Source organism: Pipistrellus kuhlii, unplaced genomic scaffold (genome assembly GCF_014108245.1).
Source record: "Pipistrellus kuhlii isolate mPipKuh1 unplaced genomic scaffold, mPipKuh1.p scaffold_m20_p_188, whole genome shotgun sequence".
Lineage (NCBI taxonomy): Eukaryota > Metazoa > Chordata > Mammalia > Chiroptera > Vespertilionidae > Pipistrellus > Pipistrellus kuhlii.
The window spans coordinates 56073-62149 of record NW_023425502.1 but is presented as its reverse complement, the minus strand read 5'-3'; positions in this window follow the sequence as shown (position 1 = coordinate 62149).

The window sequence follows — 6077 nt, the reverse complement described above, 5'->3', positions numbered from 1 at the left end:
GAGAGAGATGAGAGAGAGAGAGAGAGGGAGAGAGAGAGAGAGGGAGAGGGAGAGAGGGAGAGAGAGAGGGAGAGAGGGAGAGAGAGGAGGAGAGGGAGAGAGACCCCTTGCCTGCAGCCCCAGCAAGGGTCCCCCTAAGGGCTTCTTCCTGAGAGTCAGAGGCACACGGAAGAGGGAGGGAGGGAGGGGGAAAGGGAGATAGAGACAACACAGGAAGGAAGGAAGGAAGGAAGGAAGGAAGGAAGGAAGGAAGGAAGGAAGGAAGGAAGGAAGGAGATGGAAGGAAGGAAAGAAGGAAGGAAAGAGGAAGGAAAGAGGAAGAAAAGAAGGGAGGAAGGAAGGAAAGAAGCAAGGAAGGAAGGAAGGAAGGAAGGAAGGAAGGAAGGAAGGAAGGAAGGAAAGAGGAAGGAAAGAAGGAAGGAAAGAGGAAGGAAGGAAGGAAGGAAAGAGGAAGGAAAGAGGAAGGAAAGAAGGAAGGAAAGAGGAAGGAAGGAAGGAAGGAAAGAGGAAGGAAAGAGGAAGGAAAGAAGGGAGGAAGGAAAGAAGGGAGGAAGGGAGGGAGGAAGTGAGGGGAGAAGGGAGGAGGAGGGAGAGGGTGCCAGGCCTCGGGAGGACAGGCGTGTGAGCGCAATGACACCCCCACAGTGACCTCAGACCTCAGAACCCTCCGCCCCGCGCCCCCATCTCCCTTCCCCCCCGAAGCTCCCTCTGGAGGGGCCCCGGCCCAGCACCCGGGCTCCATGCCGCTCCGGCCCCGGCCACCTGTCGCCGGGGCCTGAGAGGGACCGGCTGGGGAGATTGACAGGGCGCTGAGCCTCCTAATGCCGAGCGGAAAGGGCTCTGCGGTCTGCTGACCGGCCGGTGCCCCGGGAACCCGATTAGGGGCCTGGTGACAGGGCCCCGGCGGGCGGCTGTGGGGAGCCGGGCCCCAGGGCCGTCCGTGGCCCGGTCTCGTGGCCGTGGCTGAGGGGGCGGCCTGGGGGCTCCCGTCCTGGTGGGGAAGTTTCCCCCGGGGCCTTTTCACCGGGTCCTCTCGGGGCTGGGGTGCTGCCCGAGCCCCCGATGTGTCCCAGGGTCACCTCCTCTGTGGGCATCCATCCCTCTCTGCCCCCAGGATGCTTCCCGTGTCCTCCTAGCTCAGCCCATTTCTCTGCAGGAAGCCGGGGCGGACCTGAGCTCAGACCTGAGGGGAAGGGGGCGTTGACTCCTCAGCTCATTTATAAAAACTACAGGGATGAAAAAACTGACCTCTGACCTCGTGGGCCGTGTGAGAATTTTTTAAAAATATTTTTTATTGATTTCAGAGAGGAAGGGAGGGAGAGAGATTAAAAAAAACAAACAAAACCCCTCCATGTTGAGAGAGAATCCTGGACCGGCTGCCTCCTGCACGCCCCCCACTGGGGATGGAGCCCGCAACCCACTGCCCACGGTCCAGCCCACTGCCCACGGCCCACAGCCCAGCTCACTGCCCACGGCCCAGCTCACTGCCCACGGCCCAGCTCACTGCCCACAGCCCAGCTCACTGCCCACGGCCCAGCCCACTGCCCACGGCCCAGCTCACTGCCCACGGCCTAGCCCACTGCCCACGGCCCAGCCCACTGCCCACAGCCCAGCTCACTGCCCACGGCCCAGCTCACTGCCCACAGCCCAGCTCACTGCCCACGGCCCAGCCCACTGCCCACGGCCCAGCCCACTGCCCACGGCCCAGCTCACTGCCCACGGCCCAGCCCACTGCCCACGGCCCACGGCCCAGCCCACTGCCCACGGCCCAGCTCACTGCCCACGGCCCAGCCCACTGCCCACTGCCCACGGCCCAGCCCACTGCCCACGGCCCAGCCCACTGCCCACAGCCCAGCTCACTGCCCACGGCCCAGCTCACTGCCCACAGCCCAGCTCACTGCCCACGGCCCAGCCCACTGCCCACGGCCCAGCCCACTGCCCACGGCCCAGCCCACTGCCCACGGCCCAGCTCACTGCCCACGGCCCAGCCCACTGCCCACGGCCCACGGCCCAGCCCACTGCCCACGGCCCAGCTCACTGCCCACGGCCCAGCCCACTGCCCACTGCCCACGGCCCAGCCCACTGCCCACGGCCCAGCCCACTGCCCACAGCCCAGCTCACTGCCCACGGCCCAGCTCACTGCCCACGGCCCAGCCCACTGCCCACGGCCCACGGCCCAGCCCACTGCCCACGGCCCAGCCCACTGCCCACGGCCCAGCCCACTGCCCACGGCCCAGCCCACTGCCCACGGCCTAGCCCACTGCCCACGGCCCAGCCCACTGCCCACGGCCCAGCCCACTGCCCACAGCCCAGCTCACTGCCCACGGCCCAGCCCACTGCCCACGGCCCAGCCCACTGCCCACGGCCCAGCCCACTGCCCACGGCCCACGGCCCAGCCCACTGCCCACGGCCCACGGCCCAGCTCACTGCCCACGGCCCAGCCCACTGCCCACGGCCCACGGCCCAGCCCACTGCCCACAGCCCAGCCCCACTGTCCACGCCAGTGGCAGGCCTCTCCGCCTTCTGCCTCCTGCCCTCCCCCACCCAGCGTGGCCAAGGTGTGGGCCGTGTCTCATCCTCCTGTCTCTCCCCCACTCACACAGCCCCACAGGCTCCCGGGGACAGGGCCCTCTCCTCTCTCTCTGGACGTCCTCGCAGCACCCACCCCTCCTCTCTCTCTCCCTCCCTCACCCCGGGCTGTTCCGCCAGGGGATGGGCTCCCCCAGGCAGCGACCTGAGCACCCCAAACCCGTGGCCCACGGCAGGCAGGAGGGCGTCTGTCTCGGGGTCACGCTCCTGGCCCCCCCCAGCGCAGGTCCCCGGGAGGGAGGGCTCCCTGTGGAACGTCCTGGGGGCAGGGAGCGGCGGCCTGGCCGACGGACATTCAGTGCCTCTCGGATCTGAGGATAGCCACCCGCTTCGTCAGCTCTCCCGCCAGAGGCACCCACGGGGGCGAGGAGGCGCTGGGCCACGGGACAGGCCGGCCAGGCCACGGGCAGTCACCCGTGGCGGGGAGGGAGGCGGAGGGCGGGGAGGCCAGGGCCCAGGCATCTGAGCACAGGGAGCCCCCGTCTCCAGGGCCCCCAGGAGGCCAGGTCAGAGGCGCCCGGCCAGGAATCCGAAGAGAATGATGTATTTGTTTGCAATCTATTTTTAATGTCCGTCAACACGACCTCCGGGAGCCAGGGCCTGGCCCGGCCGCCCGGCCGGCTCCCGCGTGGCCCCCGAGGACTGGCTCCGAGGTCACAGGGCCCCCTGCGGGGGGACAGCTGGCCCCGGAGGGAAGGCTGCAGCACCCTCACCCCCACCCCCCAGCCTCTGCCAGCCGCCCCCAGGCCGCGTCCTGGCAGCTTGTTTGGTACGAGAAGTCTGATTAGAAACGGTCGCAGGCTCAGCCACCGCAGCTGCTGGGGTGGGTGGGACAGGCGAGCTTTGCCCCGGCCGGCGGCCAGCGTGGCTCCGGGGCTGAGTGGCGACCTAGGAGCCAGGAGGTCACGGTTCCATTCCCAGCAGGGGCACAGGCCGGGTGGCGGGCTCCGTCCCCAATGGGGGGCGTGCGGAAGGCAGCTGATCCGTGATTCTCTCTCCTCATGGATGTTTCTCTCTATTTCTCTCTCCCTCTCCCTTCCTCTCTGAAATCAATTTTAAAAATAAAAAAAAAAAGTAAAAAATGACCACCCTGACCGGTGTGGCTCAGTGGATAGAGCGTCGGCCTGCGGACTGAAGGGTCCCAGGTTCCATTGAAGTCAAGGGCATGCACCTTGGTTGCGGGCACATCCCCAGGTGGGGGCGTGCAGGAGGCAGATGGTCGATGTTTCTCTCTCATCGATGTTTCTAGCTCTCTATCCCTCTCCCTTCCTCCCTGTTCACCATGCACTCCAGACAAGGTGCAGCGAGGTGCATCGGGCGTCCTTCAGCCCATTGACCAGGTGGGAAGACCGAGGCCCAGAGGGAGGCTGTGAGGCCAGGTAAGTGGCAGCTCCCTGGTCAGCAGGCCCCCCCATTCGCCCCCCCCCCCCCCCCAGGCTCTGTTCCTCAAGGGCGGAAAGCCTCCTAAGCCGCCAGCTGGGAGTCAGGGCGAGGCTCCTAAGTGTGAAGAGAGGTGTAAGAACGGGATTAGTTCTCCACGCGGCTGCCGGGCCTCCTGGGACCCGCGGGCAGGGCCGGGCGGCTGGCGAGGACGCCGGCGGTGACCTCAGGGCTGTGCCGGCGCCGGGCGGGCCCGCGGCCAGGACGCCGGCTCACTTTCTGCAGCTTCTGCTTCTCGCCCAGGCCCCGGCCGGGGGCCAGGGTCTGCCGCCCAGGGCGTCCCAGGAGATCCATCTCAAGCCCCCGCACCCCGCACCCCGCACCCCGGGAGGGCGAGGAGACCCTGCCCCCGCCCCCCGCCCCCCACCCGCGGTTCCTCCCCCGGAGCCTTCCGGGCGGCGGCCGGCCGGAGGGCGATGTCCTGGGCCCCGGCCACGGTTCTCCCGGGTTAATCGCCACCGCAGGGAATGTGAGCCGGCCCTGTTTCCCTACAACAAGCCTGTCGCCTGGTGGGGTAATCGCCCGCTTTCTCAGGTGACAGCGGCTGCCGGCCCGGGGAGACATGTCCTCAGTCTGGGGGCGCCGCCTCCCCCAGAGGCTCCGGACCGGGGAGCAGGGTGGCCGGGCAGCGACGGACGGACAGCCGGAGGGTGAGGTCTGCCCGTGAGTGGGTCCGGGGGAGCCTGCGGGGCCCCCTCGCCAGCCCGCCCCCCTTGGCTGACCTCCCCCTGCCCCCCACTTGTCCTTTGAGGGGACAGGGGCAAACGTCTCACCTTTCCCGCTCTGCTTAACGAGCCCGGCCCCTCCGGGCACTTCGCACGTCGTAGACACCTGACGCCTGTTTGTTGATTCACACGCCCGCTGCCCGCCTGGCCCGTTCGCCCTGTCCCCCTTCCAGAGGAGCCTGTTCTCAACCCGGCTGGAATGTTCACCATGCGCTCCGGACAAGTGTCCAAGGTGCTACCAGTCCGCGGGTGAGCGCCCGGGGGGGCCGGGGGCAGGGGGTGCGATTCTCACCTCCGAGATCCATGGGAGCCGGTGAAGGGCCCGGCCTCGTCGCCCATCTCGCCCGGAGCCCCGCGGTGCGACCCAGGGTGAGAGAGAGAGGGGGCCGGAGGCGGGCGAGGACCCCTGGGTGGCCCTTCCCCCCCCCCCCCCCCCGGGTCACCGCGGGGCTGACCTCAGGGCTGACCGTGCAGGCATCCTGACCTTTGGTGCCGAGGAGCAGGTGTGCGAATGAGTCAGGTGCATGGACGGACGGCCCTTTTTGGGTTTTTAAAAAATTTTTATTTTAAAAAAATATATTTTATTGATTTTTTTTAATTTATTTTTTTTTTGCAGAGGGGAAGGGAGAAGGATAGAGAGATAGACACATGGATGAGAGAGAAACATCAATTCAGCTTCCTCCTGCACGCCCCCCCCCAATGGGGGATGTGCCCGCAACCAAGGTACATGCCCTTGACCGGAATCGAACCCGGGACCCTTCAGTCCGCAGGCCGACGCTCTATCCACTGAGCCACACCAGTGAGGGCTAAAATATATTTTTTTTATTGATTTCAGAGAGGGAGGGAGAGGAGAGAGAGAGAAACATCTATGGGGAGAGAGAACCATCGAGCGGCTGTCTCTTGTCCGCCCCACCCTGGGGCCGGAGCCCACAACCCTGGGCATGTGCCCTGACTGGGAATCGAACCCGGGACCCTTCCGTCCGCAGGCCGACGTTCTATCCGCTGAGCCACACCAGCCAGGGCGGGAACAATGACTTCTACGTAGAAGGCACCCCAAGACACGGACCCCTGCAGGATTTATTCTGGTCTAACGGCCAGCCAGCCTGGGGAGACCCCGGGTTGGGTGTGAGCCACGCAGCACGGAGCCATGTCTCCCGTGGCCACCAGAGGGCAGTGCGGGCCGCTCATGACAATGACATTGACACCCCCCCCCCCCTTCCAAATGTTACCCACTCGCCTGGTTCCGAGCTGCTTAAAAAAAAAAAACTATATAAAAGGGGACGATTTTCGACCTTTTTCATCTCTCAGCACGCGTGCGCTAGT